Raw genomic sequence first — 17,932 nt, 5'->3', positions numbered from 1 at the left:
TCTCTCATTTCATGTTCTGGCAAGGTATCACAAGTGACACCCCTTGATACGATACTTTACCTTTGTAGTTTGTGTGTAATGTTGTGACGGGTGCCGCCGTTGGGGCAGGATACGCTCACGTTTTCGTGAACCATACTATCATTGCTATTTGATAGTGATTCATACTCACATGTTCATGATATAGTCGTACAATTGAATCTGCTTTTAGCAGAGATTTCGTATTATTATGGAAATGGTTTTGTCGCTTAATTCTACGTCTTCGCACAAGGGCCAAATGAGGTGATGTTCAACGTTATCAACATGGTGTTAACGTCATCTTTGCAATAACCGTTACTGTGGGCACATATTCTAGAATGACTCCAGAATTCCTAGTACCTTAAACGATACAGGGCTACAATTATGGTCATTTCGGAGAAAAAAACAACCTTAACTATTGGTCATTTGACCGCGCATCAACAAAATGAAAAGTCAGTTAAACACCACTTGGCAATAAACGAACTTCTTTTTTCTGTAAAAGATTTTAATGTATGAACAATTTTATGAAACGTGTGTCGCCAGCGGGTTTCGAACCCTCACCGAAGGCCAACAAATGATGAAGAAAACATGGGATCAACAGTAAATAATTAGTGACATCAAAACTGTCCGCAAAGTTGAATGGGGATATTTGTGTCTTACTTGGGATGTTATGCTATTCATTCAACGTACGTGTGATTTGGTAGCGTTTCGTTAAGGCCAACGTTTGCTCATAACTGAATGGGCACGTAATACTTCGGTGATGGATTAGTGTGCTCAAGCTGGTCCAATATGAATATTATATAGATTTTATATATACTTTCCCTGAGACTCATATAGCCTGAGATGGCAGAGAGCGAGGTGCTCGTGTGAAACGCTCCAGGACACATACCATGTGCCTTACATGAGGGCTACTCACACAATGTTCTGGCAGATAATCTTGACAGAACAATGTTCTTTAAACATCTTAGTTGCCAAGGTTCTGTGAGTGCTGGCCGTGGTTAATTTGAATCGATCAGATTCTCAGGTGTTGAATCATTGCAATGGTTTTCATTGCAAAGTCGCAGGCGCCTCGGACCGTAACTAATTAACCTTGTGAACCATTACACACCCGGTTCTTGTCCTCTAACCTTTACACCTACATGCTGTTAGTTTAACAAAGACTCTGGTACTCAATGTCATCATCCATTCGTGTATGCTTTGCGACGAGCCACCTCCTGACCACAACCTTTAGTGTAAATTAGATATCTGAGTTTTAACGGACTATAGTCAGCCAATCGATCGACGGAAGCCGAACAGGATACAGTGACAGGTGGCGTAGTACCACTTTACATTCGTACCTCACATCGCGCTGTGGCTCATGTTGACTACATCCCCCAAACAAGCATTACAGATTATCATCGGAAACATATCGAGCGAAGGGTATCAACTGACATCCCACGCTTCACGTTGGCTATAACTAAGCCGGGGAAGTCTTCTCACCAGTGGCACAAAAGAGGCTTTGCTAAGTTTGGTCTGCCTGCTGTTGTTTCACTACAACGTTTCTCCTTGCTTTCTGGGTTCAAATCCGGTATTCCTAGAGACGGTGTACAGGCTAGGATATCAGACAAGACGACATTTACAGGTACGTTAGTACTGTTTTGTTGCAAGTATAACTTTAAAACAAGGGCTTTTATTTCATGAATAGAACAGTGTTGTTCGTTTTCTTAGTTGCATCCGACTGCAATTGCCGTCTTCATTTTCAGCTACCCGTGTAAGAACGATGAAGAAACATAACCGTTTCCTGCTTAAAGCAGTAGATTTGTTTTCGCGTAATCCGTATTGCCTATTGCAAAGTCTGTTGGCTACCTCTATCATTTTTTATATGTACATTACATTTCAAAATGTATTTTTTTATCAGTGTGAAAACTAACATATCGTGTGAACAGACCGACAGAAAAAATCGAAAATGTATACACGTGCCAAACAAAATATACTATGACGATTTCTAGCCAAGCTTTACGGGTTTTTCAGAAGCCGCGGAGAACACATATGGTGTTGTGGACACAGACATGTATATTGCCAATGAACAGAAGTCTGTTTTGTGTGCATTTTCTATACCACTATAAACTGTCATACTTCTCGTTTTGAGAAAATCAGCAATGCAATGTTTTCTGTCTTATTATTTTCTCCTGCCCCCCTGATTGAAATGAACCTGATGAACAAGCTGAATGTTTGTACGTTTATCTGTTTGTTTGTTGATTAACGCTGCAGTCATCAATATTCAAGCTATACGATGGCGGCCTGTAAATTATTGAGTCAGAACCAGACCATCCAGTGCTCTATATTGTGAGCAAACGATCCCTACCGTCGTGACACGCAAGTCACCTGACCACCCGATCCATTTGGTTGCCAATAACGACCAGCATAGGTTGCTGGGGACCACTTCTAACCCGGAATTCCTAAGGGGTGAATGTCTTTAAGGTTATATGAGAGAACTCCGCATCTGCTCGTGGGTACAATGTGTGAAGCCCATTTCTGGTGTCCCCCGCCGTGATATTGCTGGAATATTGCTAAAAGCGGCGTAAAACCATACTCACTCACTCATCAGGTAATATTAAAAGACATTCTCAAAGTGTAATTATTAGAGAACGAATCGCGTAGTATTATTAGTCATAAGTCATCCCACTTTGGTATTATGGGTCATTGGTCGCTTTGAAATTGATGAGAACAAAGTCTATTGTTGCCTATAGTTTTGTTTGTTTGTTGTTTAATGCCGCACTCAGCAATATTACAGCTATATGACCGCGGTTTGTCAATAATCGAGTCTGGACTAGACAATCCAGTGATTAATATCATGAGCATCAATCCACGCAATTGGGATTAATGACATGTATCAACCAAGTCAGCGAGCCTGACCACCCGATCCCGTAAGTCGCCTTTTTACGACAAGCATAGTCACCTTTAACGGCAAGCATGGGTTGCTGAAGGACCCGGATCCCCACGGGTAAATCATTAGTTTACATATTCTGCTGTACATGTAAAATGTGTTTATCAATGGCTTCTGTCATTCTTTTGTTGCAAAGATTATCAAATTGCTTTGTGACGACCGTCAATGTCTAACGTACTCCAACCCACAGTTCCCGCGTGGATATGTAATGGGGTATAATGTATACACATTGCTCCACGCTGCACAAACACCTCGACAGATATTCATTGAAAGAGGGTGTGTTGGTGGGAACGGGTGAATTACTATGGGCTCAGTGACAGAGTGAGTGAGGCTTAACGCGACTACTGACGTTTGTGGCAGCATCATGTAGGACGAAATCTCGAAGTGGTGCTGATATTTGACGACTGTAGCTGTTTTAAATCGCATGAGCAATGGCATGGTGCCGACAAACCAAGAAACACAAGCAAGAGTAACCGGGATTCGAACCAATGGTACTTCTGGAACGACTAACGTACGGAACTTTGAACAGCGAATTGCAACGCCTCATAGCGACTGGGCAACCGGTGCTCCATGTGGGCCAAGGCAACATGAACCTTGAACATGGCCTTAACTCACATTGGGCGCGTTCCTGATGTCAGTATTGTGACATTTCAGTGATTCGTAAATGTATTTACAAAAGTGTTTTATGTCATACGTCTGTGGTCTTGTGACAAAGATACAAGTTTGAATGCCCATGGGGCATGAGCTCCTTAATGTGTGGACGAGCGAGTGGCAGATGTGAGACAGATGTGGCTCTCCTGGTCATATCATCCTTTCATACATCACTTCACACTTTACAGTACATAGCTAATGTCAGTGTCCACTTCAGACTCATTCCCTACATCTCGGAGGCACTTTCGCCCATTGTTTTAACACGATAATGAGATACCAGTCAAGAGGTCTGAGAACGTCTCATACCACAATCAATACAGCTGTCTGTTGATTGTGGCATAGCTTGATGAAATTCAATAGATCACTTTTCAAATGAAGTGTATGAAATCATTTCGGGAGCACACGGCGATTACGTCCACTCTATATTATGGGTATAAGGGTAATTAAGAGTAGCATACATTACAGAATGTCCAAACACATCCTATACAAAGTCATATTTGTGATTATTTTGTTCGTGCTTAATATTGTAACCTATAGCAACAAACAACGCCTTAAGCATTGCTTCCATGTTATGTCCCGGGGCAGGATACGTGGTTAGAACTTGAAAGATAATTTCGGTAGTTTTTATATATAAATAGTTTATTCTGCCAATATGTGTATTTTTTCACTTTAAACTTTTATACATGTAAAGTTTGACTCCGCGGGAAAACAAGGACAACAGAAATAAGACTAAGTAAATATAAACAATCTTTGAGTTGTCCATTATTAAGTAAACTTTCAATTATTATAATACAGTAACTGGTCTAGTCGATATGTAGATATATACTGATGGGGGAAATAAGGGAACGCCTATAATGGGAATCATTCCTTTAGCGTAGTATTGCATTATGTATCTGGGTGAACGAGAGACCCAGTCGTCCAAGGCACCGCGATTGGATATGGGTGGGTGACACTATTGATAGTGATTCATAATAAAACGTCAACGCCAAAGAATATTACCCAATATCGAATATTACCACATGCTTGTGACAAAACCGGAATAGTACAACGGACTCTCCTTTCAGTGTAGATTTCATATCGATATAAAAAGGGTGTTTGTCGCTTTCTGTTTATACAGAATACGAACAAAAGTTCTTTTCGTACCGACAACCCTGTCGATAATGTTACATTAGACCCAGTGTCCTACTTCAATGCCACAGGACGAACATACCAACTTTCATCATGGATGTAACAAATCAAATCTTAATTTATCTTCATGGCCCCTACCAATGGTACAATAAAGTATTTTTAAGATACGCACATTTCCAAATATAAAAATCAACATCGCAAGAGAGTCAAGTTTGTAGTCATGACATAAAATGAATAATATTACAGATTATACATTTTGAGAATGAATCCAGTTCATTCGTCATTGGTGTGTTCACGCGATGTTTAAATATCTTAATTGAGAGGCATTTAGAAGGTGGAGTACTAAGTAAGGATAAAATACATGGATGAACAACTTCTTTTACAATTGGGAACGATGTTTCGGTGTAGGTTATAACATCACTTGATAACGGTGTTAGAACCTACACCGAAACGTCGCTCCTAATTGTAATAAATGAGTTGTTCATCGATACATCGTATCCTTACTGATGTTTAAATATGTTCGGCCGTACACATCCACGGGCGGAATGATAAAACGTCACAACGTCCGCTATGATAACTCTCAGTATGTTGTTCCATACGCCTGTGTTTATCAGAAAGATGATGTCTGTCGTCACAAACTTTGCCTGCAAGAGGAGATATTGTATATGTATACAGTGTTAATATGGTAATAATATAATGCTTTTGTTGCCAGAACAAATTGTGCTCCTCCAGTTTTGGTAGGTGTGATTGGCTGTTTATATACGAATATTTCCTGCCCGAAGGTTCATATACAGAAATTACATTGCCGAGAGTTTAATATACTGATATTACCTGGCCAAGTGCATATATAACTGCATATACATGTACTTAGCAGTAGGGATATAATGATAGGCTCTGGAAATGGTCTCCAGTGACTTTCCTGTATCACAGTTATTTCCTAATAATGCAAGATGTTCCATTTTCACCTGCAATGATCCTTGTTAGAATGGTTGTATTTGCCTTGACCCGAATGCACTAATTAAGTGGGACGGTCGGGTAGCCCAGTAGTTAAAGCGTTCGCTCGTCATGCCGAAGGCCCGGGTTCGATTCCCGACATGGGTACAATGTGTGAAGCCCATTTCTCGTGTTCCCCGCCGTGATATTGCTGGAATATTGCTAAACCCGGATTAAAATCGTATTCAGCCGCTCACTCACATGTTTTTTTTCTGTTCAACTGATCATGGAAATTAATTAGGAAGTAATCAGTGCTGGAAACATAAAAGCGTATTAGTTTCAAAATTCCATTTTACAATTCTCTAAAAAAACCCATTACCATTGTTGATTACTTACGAAAACTATCGTTCTTAACGACATACTGTTAATATAGGACATGTTTCAAACTGATGTCTATGATTAGATATAATATTTCCTTGACGATGTATGATTAATTGGTTTCCTGTTTAAAAAGCAGTTTACACAAAAGGTTAATACTCAGAAACGTGATAGCGACATGTGTCCGACGTTTTTTATTTGGGTCACAAACGATCATGTCTCAAAATGTTATATAAAGCCTTTGCCACTTGTTGCACTCCATCCTTATCTTTTAACATGGCTCAGCTCAGACAGATCAAGCAAAACAGTTGCTCGTCAACCGTTAAAACAGAATTTCAGTAACCTCACGGAGCCAGGGTAATGCAGGGCATAGATGGTTACAACTCATTATAAAACAAGGGAGAACGCAATTAGTTCTGAGCAGCCAAGGGTCATCTTCGGGATTAAGCTGATATAAAGACCAAAACTTGTAGAATCTGGTAATTAGAGGCAGCATGAGTACAGCGGGGCCGCCTCACACCAGTGGCGCACTTTCCGGTGCCGAAAACAAAGTAGCTATAAATGCAAAGTATCAAAAACTTAAAACAACATCTTTATGGATTCATTTCCAAAACTTCTGATTCATTGCATTTTGATTGCAAACAAAACACACATCGGCGGAACACAATAATCTCCTAAAGCGTATTTACGTGAGTATTGTCAATACCATGATTGAAAAAAACAAGACGATAATCCTTCTAATGTTTTCAATACATGCAATATTCACATACGCTGGCTGGTCCAATAGGAACTTGATATTGCATCTGACGGAAAACACATCCTATTATTCTGCAGTTTTACTCCCGTTTCGTGTATAAACATGAATTGATATACCTTGTGGTGAAACGTCTAAGACCTGCATCACTTCGGGCTTTCCACATGAAGCTGGCATGGCGTGATGTAACAATTACTGCTATGCTGGTCAGAGCGGCGTACTCGTGATTATATTTTTCAAGTGAAGAATTCACTTGCCTTTGAATGCGTTTGAATGCGTTTGTAACGGGTGACACCACTGGAGCATGATACGCTCAACACCTGACATCAAGGCTATTTGATAGTGATTCATAAACAGATGCTCACGATGTAGTCGTAATCGTGAAATGGACTTTGCATTTAGCAGAGATTTCTTATAATTAAATAGATTATGGAAAAGGTTTGTATGATTGATAGAGAGAGAGAGAGAGAGAGAGAGAGAGAGAGAGAGAGAGAGAGAGAGAGAGAGAGAGAAACATGCGCGTGTCCGCATATAACCAACATAAACGTGTTGTCAAAGATGAAAAACATGTCAAGCGACAAAGAACAATGCCTGTTATCGATGAGTTTCCCATTCATGTTTCGCCAAGGTAATGTCGCCTCCTTGTAATCTCTTCTTTCCCAATAATGAATAGAACCATTGAGAAGCAGAAGTGCTCCGGGACACGGTTTACAGTAGTTTACCACGGACCGTAAATCCATAGGATCTTCTGAGGAGACAGGCTGAAACGGCGGGATACAGTAGCCATGAACAATAAGGTGTCATTAAGAATAGCGCTCAGTCTCTGAGCGTACAAGTTCTGTGATCAACTGACTTTGATTTTGGAGAACATAATTACCCTAGACCAACTTGATTAGTCCTCCATCGTATCATTATGTTAAAGAAATTATCTCAGTTGGCAACAGTAGAACATCAAAACACTCGAGCGCGGTCGTTCTATCATTGTGTTCATCAGTAATTCGGCAAAACATGGACCAAGTGATGTCCATTAAGGTGAAACAAGATGTCTATTCTCAATCGCCTAACTACGCGGGCAGATTTCCCATGAGATTCCGAAGCAATAAGCCATGTCCAGTTAACCTCATCAAGGAGTGTAAATGACATTGACTTTTAACCAGCTAGTGGACACATATACGATAACAATATTGGAAGACTTTGGAAACACCAGACATGCTCATTAAGCTCATTAAATGAATTAATAATTGTGTGATAGCGTGACCCATGAGGGTAAAGTTGTTGTTACATTGTCCTTATATTGAATATTTTTGATTCAGTCAAAATCTTATTCTGATACAGTATTCAATGCACCCTAAGCATGATACCGTTTATATGCCTCGCATTACCTGCAAAATATATTTAATATGAAGGTGTTCCTGTGCGATGTTCAGTATGTATCTCCACATTAGTGATGTTGTTCAGTGCATGACTGTATGCTTGTCTGCCATTATGTAGTCATGTATTTAATTAAGTGAAACTCGACATCATTCTAAAATATTGCATATGACATTTAAGGAGAAGGGTTCTAGAATGTTGCATGTCATTCAATCCCATGGCATGATATTAACTGACGCTGGTGCCTAGTGGATTATCCGCTCGCCGCTGCAAACAACCATGCCATGCCCGTAATACGAACTAAATCCTAATTCATGACAGGTAAGCCACTCACACTCATTACCTTCCTTGTTACAAAAACCGATGTAAACGTTCTAGCAAAAACACTAATTGAAAGGATTACCACAGTTTACATTACCCAAGAGCACAAAGCTACCTCGGCGTCAGTCCATAGTCAAAGTACCTCGGTACAACACTATAAGCACCTACACACTTAGAAGGCTTTTATTTTAACGTTCGGTGTATATAAATATCACCTGGCGACGATTAAGGGCATTTTTGTTTATCCATTATATTTGTTTTTTTTGTACATTGTTCCCAAATTGTCCAAGGCATTGAAAAGTAGGAATAGCCGCAATGTAAATGTCTCCTACCTTGTAAAGGCCCAACGGACACAAATCAATCATTCCGGTATCCGAATACCATGAATACAAAAACCGTTGATGGTGTTATATAAACATTCGAGTACACAATATTATCCCGTAAGTCTTAAAGATTTATCGGCTTCAAATAGTTTTGCGCCAGATATTGTCTTAACGGCGTGATATGTATATTTATCATCCAAAACTGGCTCCCACAGGAGATATCGCTTGGGTGAGATCGAGCGATATCTACAGTGTAGATATCGCTGCAATGACATTACTCTTAGAATGCTTTGCAGAGCATTGTGATGTCATTGGTTACAATGACGTCACAATCAAATGACATCACTAATGGCTCTGCTACGGAAGCTATTGGCAGTACTTTTCACACTTAAGACTGCTTATTACTGTCTACAAACTGAAAAAAGTTGAAAGAATGATGTTTTATGATAAATTAAATCTCACCCTCGTGTCCTTTGATACCACATATATCAACACTCGTTGATAAAAGTGTTAAAAACTCCTCGGCAAGCATCGGAGTTTTGCCACTTTTATTAACTCGTGTTGATTTATTTGATACCAAAAGACACTCGGGTGAGATTATATATTGCGTCTTTGACCAGGTATCGGCACTGAAAAGCATTGTCTCATACTATATTCTGTTTGTGATATTCGTGGAAGGTAAAGGGATATTAAAAAATCAAAATACTAACGGTCGTTGTAATTTAGCACGAGACACTTATAACTCGTTCATATACTTGCTGATTTCAAATACATATTCATAAGTATCCATGTGCCATTTCCACGTACTTTGGCACATGGACTAGGACCTGAACGATATACGTTGTGTGTGTGTGTGTGTTTGTGTGTGTGTGTGCGTGTGTTGTTTAACGCCGCACTCAGCAATATTACAGCTATATGACAGCAGTCTGTAAATAATCGAGTCTGGACCAGATAATCCAGTGATTGATGTCATGAGCATCGATCCACGCACTTGGGATACAGTGACATGCATGAACCAAGTCAGCGAGCCTGACCACCAGATCCCCTTAGTCGCCTCTTACCGACAAGCATAGTCGCATTTTACGGCAAGCATGGGTTGCTGAAGACCCCGGGTCTTCACGGGTCTGTCCCGCGTTTGAGTCAAATGCAATGTCCAAGTGTATACGGTCTTGATCTGCTTGGTGCGCAGTTTCCTGGCTGAAACCAAGCATGGGTTGCTGAAGACCTATTCTACCCCGGACCTTCACGGGGTGACATACGTTGGGATATCCTGCATCAGGCCGTGATCTGGATATACGATGTGATCCTTTCCACTCATGTTCGGGAGTTGTAGTCGATTATCAAATGGGCTTACTAACGTCATTAACAGAACCATCCTTGATAATTCATTGCATAATATTCGCCACCACAGATTCGTCTTGTCTCTGAATCGAAATATTCAACGCTAAAACCAAATACACACATGGACACGTGAACATACATGTACTGCAAATGGTTCTCATAAGACAGATGAATATCATGACGTCATTTCATGAACGAAGTTGATGTGGCGAATTGGTCCTGGGTATTTATCATAATAGGATGGAGATTATACGTATAATCGAGGATGGAAACAAAATGTATTTGTGTCTTTGTTAATCATGAGTCGACGAAACTAGCGACACATTTAATAAATTTATTATACTCGTAGCATGTCTAATGAATGTTACAGTCAATGTGTACAATGACTGAAATTTTGACTCAGGCAATATACCAATACCCAAAATATTTCAGTCATTTGACAATTATTGTTCCATCTATTATATTCTGACAACGAATTCCAAAACATTTTATGCTCTATTTCATCACCTAGTGAAAATGCTAGAATACAAAGAAAACGAAAGTCAATGTATATATTTTTTAATTAATTGGCTTCTAATCCTAGCATAATAAGTCTTTTGTGGTGTTTTTAATCCCTTTTGAAATTCCTAATAATTGTTAGTAAATTTGACGGGAAAAAATGGTAAAATGACTGAAATATTTGGGCGTTTTGTAAATTGCAATTTATACTTTGTCTAATTTTACACATTGACTTAAGATGTATATAGATATCATTTTGTATCGATACAAGAGAATTTGAAGCGACAAAGAGAACAATGCGAAGTCATACAATTTGACATATGATTGAACTTTGGTGCTTTGGATATATATAAGTGGTGAGATTGACTGGTGTAGCACATATGTAAAAGAATTCCCAAAATAATTAAACGACACGGGTTGTTCTCCTACATGTTTCAGCTATATTTTCAGGGAGACTGGCTGTTATGTTAACCAAACGATACTACTGACACTGCAGTGTTATTTCGTTACGTTTCATAGTTTCCTCTTCAAATAAAGTTTGCAACTGTAATGTGTTGCCTAGTAACATTTTGAATATTTCAGTCAAATCCAATTTCCGCGTGTATACTGTCTTTCGCGTTGCAGTATATAAGGCCTAAATAAACACGGAAGAGTTGTGGATGGCAATTACCCCTAGATTCGTATCAATGATAAAATCATGATAGTCGTTTATCTTATTCGTCGAAACCCGATAACGAGAAAACAAACCCGGATAGGTAGATACTTTAATTGGATCGACACTGCGTCTTGTATTTATCATCACCTGACACCGGATTACGAGAATCGTGTCAGTAGAAAGTCCATGGGGAGTATACAACCAAGGCTGCCTGTGAGGAGCTTGAAGATGTTTTTTTTCCTTCATTTCAGAAGGATATTACATTTCAGCATGTTCAGACACATGTCATCACTACATTGCCAGGGAGAGTATGAGAGTGTTTCATACAGTCAAAAGTGCATATTATGTATGACGCAGAGACACACTCATATTTCTAAATATTTAACAGGGCTTGTATAGATGTTGGCGCGAGAAGGTTAACAGTCAGAATACAATCTCGTCCTTCTGGGTACCCATTCACTGCTTGGTGAACAGAGGAATATTTCCCTTCCCTAAGGATACACCACATGTAACATTGTGTGAGGCTGTACCGAAGCCATGGGTTATCACAGGCGTCAAGCGGCTGAACATTGCCAACCATGACACTACTCTCCGCCACCAACGTTGCTTGGATCGCTGCTTACGATAACAACAAACAACGTTGCTTAACTTCGCCTGATTTGTGACCTGTGCGCTGTACACTGACTATGCATGTATTCGTTGAGTTGCAATGTCACCGCGGGGTTTTGTATAAATGTTATATAACAGTGTAGTAAGTGGTCAGACCAGTGAAGATCCGGGGTGGAATAGGTCTTCAGCAACTCATTATTGCCGTAAATAATACGAATATTACGTGCGGCGTTTAACAACAAACAAATCAAATCAAAGTGTGCGGTCACACTTGTCGCATAGGTAGAAAAAACTAATTATATGCTTTTACTCAGTCTCAGATTTGCCACTAAAAGAGCGTCGACGGTATTACAATTCATCACAGGTTTCATGCAGTCTTTTTATGATAACGTGTGGGGTGTTTACGCCTACCATAACGTATGCACAATGCATACAGTGAGAGAGTGAATACGATTTTACGCCGAGTGTAGCAATATTCCAGCAATATCACGGCGGGGGGACTCCAGAAATGGGCTCCACACATTGTACCCATATAGGAAATCGAACCCGGGCCATCGGCGTGACGAGCGAACGCTTTAACCACTACGCTATCTCAAACGGCCCGCAATATATAAGTGTTCCTCTTGCTCGTTGTACCCCATGGTAATCTCCCATTAGCTACTGACGATATACAGCCCATATATTGTGTTGTTGACTTTACTTTCTTCTTTTAAATGTCCTCATCTAGTTTTAAATCTAATCTGTGATATTCTAGTTATTGTACTGTCTATCGATGACAGGTTTTACTTTTTGGTCTAAATATATGTATTATTAATGTTTAACTTCTCGTCACGACAAGGCTGAAATACTGCCGATGTGACGCTAAATATTAACTCACTCACTCGTGGTACTACGATTGTAAAGGTCACATTAACCACTTACCACTGTCTTGTATCATTAAACTCAGAGATGACATCATGCAGGTAGTGCAACCTTGATAAGTTTCCTTCAGTCGCGTCGATGTCGAGGGCTATTCAATGACGCGCACCAGCCGCGTCGTTCAATCGCATTATGGCCAAGTTCTCTTTTCAAGATTTTGTTGCTTTCAAAAGCAACATATTTGCGTCCGTTGATGCAGTAGTTCACGGTCAGTTTACTTATCTGAAACATGACACGACATAAAGTAGACTGGGGATACCTTGGTTACTGCCACTCTTGACATGTGAATTGATACGCTTGTCCGTAATTACTCCGAGAAGAGATTGAAGTAACCGCTTTGAACTTGCTTTTTCCGTTTGAAAACTTCCTCTTCACGATCTACTAACCATGCTAACGAGGTTCATTCTGAATAAGTTTGTGAATACATTTGGAAGATATCAGAAACCAAAGAACAGTTAAAAGGGTTAACGATGTACAGACATATCAAAGACTGTTAGTTAACTTTCTTTTAAAGTCAATGTAATCTTGAAACAGGGTCACTAGTACTATAGTATGTTACGTTCATGTACGTGCATGATAACGTCACTATATGGCTGAGATACTGCCGATGTGACGTAAAACTTTAACTCACTCACTCACTACGTGCATGATAAACTAACTAGACTAGTAAATCATTACCTGAAAATATTGTACATTACGCAAACTTAAAAACGTCAAACTACTTTATTATTTCATATGAAAATATATAACAATCGCAATAGATTATGTCAAAAGAACCAAGATGTTCCTTATCTAAGTAATGGTTATTAAAATACGAAAACTAGTCGTTCATTAAACAAGGGATTGATAAACCGATTATTTTTTAAAAGGCTTGTTGAAGTACATTACACGCATATTGAATAAAACTGTCGGACAAAAGAAAGTACACGCTCAAGATTGAGAGTGGATAAAATTGAAACAAACAAGAAATTCGATAGTGATCTATTTGATACGTGTTTCCCAGTCACTGTTTTCAGCCTAATAACGTTTTGATAACATTTGTACGTTTTTGGTCAAACCCAGTGTAATAGCGTGTACTGTCTTCAGCTCGGTAGTCGATGTCTTATGACAATATAACAACTTGACCTGTTTCTTTTTTTTTGTCTCTTGGCCATCTCTTTATACATCTATACAAACGTCGCATATCTGAGTTGGGTCACATTGCACTATTTCACTGTGTCAAGGCTCCTCCTCAGGTGATAGAGCGTTAACTTGCATGGTGATCCCAAGCAAAGATCTAATCAGGAATAGTAACATTTCCACGTCAAACTGACGGTTAGTGTGCATTCACAAATAACCACATCTTAGGTTCTTCGGCCCTGTTGGTTATTTTTGAAAGTAAAGGCCACTTGAAGATATTTGTAAGACACTGCGGACAAGATCGTCACTCCATGATGCCACTCCTCTTATAAGGGTGCAAAAACTATGTCCTCTGACAAACAGGAGATTTGTATAAATAGAACCGTTCATTTGCCTTTCTTAACGTTTTTTCGGTATGAAGTATTTTGAGTACCTATGGTGCTCCTAATGAAGTATTTAGTCAGTTCTACATCCGTATGATATTGTCCGTCACGAAAACGGAATAAATTACGCGTAATTGACATTTTGAATGACAATTATCGATGAACGTGACGATTCAGTTATGCTATAACAAGTCAAGTGGAAATCGAGAGAATTTACATTTATTGAAATATCATTTCTTTGATATTTGGATTTCTAATTTCCAGTTTATAAATTGGTCTCAGTTTTGTATTTGGTACTCAATAGTTATCGTAAGTGATACAAATTCGTGATTTTCCTTTGTAAGTTATACCGTTTTCGACGTAATAAACGCCCCGCTCTAATAAGCGCCCACGGCGATATTTGCTGATATATTGGCAAGTGAACAATCCTAATTAGCACCCCTTCTGATTGATCAATGTACACAAGACCTATTTATTCGTGTATAATACGCACTCGTGTGTTATATTCACTCTTCATTATGGGCATTTAAATTCTGGAAAAAATATCTGTCGTATATAAACAGTCAGCATAAACCACGAAATTTATCTTTCAACTCTGTTTTTTCCACCAAAATAATATTCTAATAAGAGCCCCCTATTTCTAATTTTGAGAGCGCCCTGGGCGCTTATTACGTCGAATACGGTAATATAGTTCTGGAACAAAAACTGACACAAAGCTACAGACTAAAATATTTAAAAAAACATTACAAGGTTCCATATGTTTGCAACATAGAGTGAATACATCCTTGGACGAACATGTAACTTCAATAACATATTCAAAACAGATAAACACACATAAGTCAGTTCCAGGAGAGCGAAAATGTGTAAAGCGTTGGTTAGTGAGTGAGTTATGTTTACCCCTGCTTTGAAAACTATTTTGCTGATATCAAAACTACTATCAACAGTAGGGCTACTATCACCACTGCCAGTATCAACAGTAGGACTACTATCACCACTGCCAGTATGAACAGTAGGACTACTATCTCCACTACCAGTTTCAACAGTAGGGCTACTATCACCACTTCGAGTATCAACAGTAGGGCTACTATCACCACTAACAGTATCAACAGTCGGGCTACTATCACCACTAACAGTATCAACAGTAGGGCTACTATCTCCACTACCAGTTTCAACAGTAGGGCTACTATCACCACTTCGAGTATCAACAGTAGCGGCTACTATCACCACTGACAGTATCAACAGAAGGGCTACTATCACCACTTCCAGTTTCAACAGTAGGGCTACTATCACCACTACCAGTTTCAACAATAGGGCTACTATCACCACTACCAGTTTCAACAGTAGGGCTACTATCACCACTACCAGTATCAACAGTAGGGCTACTATCACCACTGCCGGTATCAGTAGACCTGTGACCAACAGATTATCATAAGCTCGTGCCAATAGTGTAACTGTACTACAGTCGGTAATGTTTAGGTATAGTATATAATGCCATGCTCTGGCTACAGGAATACCTATTAAAATAGTGCCGCTGCAAAGATTTTACCATTCCACTGAATCGGCACGCATGACTCTTGTCTGTTACTTCACTATGACATTGATTGATGCATGATGAGGATTCTTCTCTCGGACATGAAGATTTTGGAAGTTCCCCGGGACATGTCTGGTACGTTCATATATGTACAGCACGGGGGTGCCTCCGGTAACTTTACATTAATATTGAAATAGCATATTATCCCACATAACGCAGCCGAAACACCGCAGGCTGGGTGACCAGAGGAGGTCCGGATCCCGCTTCCAGAGTGACTTTGCTTGCCGGACACATTGCGAGTTGGATGAGAAATTCAAATGTTTCGATGTTCTGGACTTGGCGATTCTATGTGCACATGTTAACCTTTCATCAGGTGTTAGAACAAAAGGAACCGGTCTCTAATCGTTGAAGTGGACAGTTTAGGTACCACTATCCAACTCTTGCTGTTGTGGGTTACGGATGTACATATAGCTGTCAGGACATTCACATGTGCGTATTCTCACGCTAAAGAGTTTTAAAACGCTCTCTTCAGAATCATATTTGCAAATTGGCTTATATCGCTAAATCGAATATGGACAGATTACAGATAGATGCTGATGGCAGCATCCAGCCAAAGAGAGAACCATTCAGGCATATATATACAAACTTCATTTGAGTTAGCCATGTCAAATAATGAAAAGGGATAGCTGCTAAACTACTTTTGCATCAATGTGCAAATCGAAAAGAGGCTTCGTTGAGGCTTTCTACTGTCCATATACAGTAAACTACGGTTATAACGAGCTCAAAGGGACTACCAAATTTAGTTCGTTATAACCGTAATTCGTTATAAGCATATATACAGCATAACTACAGCATATAGTCGGGAGTAAAACGTTAGTTCGTTATATCCGTTAGTTCGTTATAAGCGTGTTCGTTATAACCGTAGTTTACTGTAGGCATGTTAATCTGTCTAATAATGTTAAAACTAAAACATGTGTTTGCTTCTCTGGATTAGTTTTAGTCGGAGTATATATTACCTGTGTTTTATTTTAGTCGATAAAGTATATTTTCTGTTTCTAATTTGGGTGGGTGTGTATATTGCTTATGTTATATTGTAGTCGGTGTAAATATTATCAATGGTTTATGTTTTAGTCGGTGTACAAATAAACTTCTCAAACCATTGCTTTAAACCGTGAGGAAATATTTCTATTACGATATGACGGAACTTTGCATGAGCGAGTGAATTTAGTGATTTCATAAAGGACAGATACCCGTGATCACTCATATGCTATTTTTTAAATTCCTTTCTCGGAGTAAATATCCGAAATTTAGACGTGAAAACATGCTGTAAATAACGCGTTGTGTGGTGATTTAGTAATGTGTAAAAAATGGCGACAATGTGCCAACAAACCTAGACGCATAATCAGGGTCTTGCCTAAATATATATACATGTACGAGTTCAGAGTAAGGATGAGACCTCTTGCACATTGACAAGCTCGTACGTACATTCAGGCCAGTCAGCAAACCGGAAAAACTGGAACAGCCATGTCAGCACGTCTCCAAGCGGAAATGTGTGACACAGAAAAAGAACCGCTGTATGATTTCCCTAACAACCATGCATTTGCTACTAATACATGCCTTCATGGTATGTTGTCTGATAAAATGAACCTCCTCACGCGTCCTCCGCTTGATTCTTGTTCTCATGCTGTCAGAAGATGTGGAAATTATCGATGGTCTAAAAGGTTGGCATGGCTAGAGGGAGAAACGATCCCTTTCGACTGTTGGCTGTATTATTAACATGATAACATGGACCATCTCAAGTAGCAAACGAGCTCCACTTCACCATTCTGTATTTCCGTCATCTGTAGCCTGCTGATTGGACTAATTTGCCAAGCTTGTGGATGGATTATCGGCCCTTTGTAGTTCACTCTGCCGGAAGGATGAGGCGTCTTGATCCGTCTTATATAGTTGGCTGTTCGACATATAAAATCTTGGCTAATGGTGTCTGATGAACTTGTTCATATGTTCATTAATTCTCGGGGGCATGGGTGGTCCAGTCTTCTAAGGCGCCGCAATTGCGCGGCTATGCACCAAGTGGA

General features: G+C 39.5%; 1 long non-coding RNA gene across 1 annotated transcript in view; it reads left to right on the top strand.

The window, feature by feature from the left end:
- The first annotated feature begins 1,304 nt into the window (after positions 1-1,304).
- LOC139444993 (uncharacterized) overlaps positions 1,305-17,932 on the top strand; it is a 55,741-nt gene continuing 39,113 nt past the window's right edge. The window contains exon 1 of the long non-coding RNA XR_011651855.1: positions 1,305-1,636. This is a non-coding gene — a long non-coding RNA (uncharacterized lncRNA). The remainder of the gene's footprint in view (positions 1,637-17,932) is intronic.

The sequence above is a fragment of the Haliotis cracherodii genome, unplaced genomic scaffold (assembly GCF_022045235.1).
Source record: "Haliotis cracherodii isolate W230 unplaced genomic scaffold, xgHalCrac1.p SCAF_6, whole genome shotgun sequence".
Lineage (NCBI taxonomy): Eukaryota > Metazoa > Mollusca > Gastropoda > Lepetellida > Haliotidae > Haliotis > Haliotis cracherodii.
The sequence above is the reverse complement of the archived record's forward strand: the minus strand, read 5'-3'. Positions and strand labels throughout refer to the sequence as shown.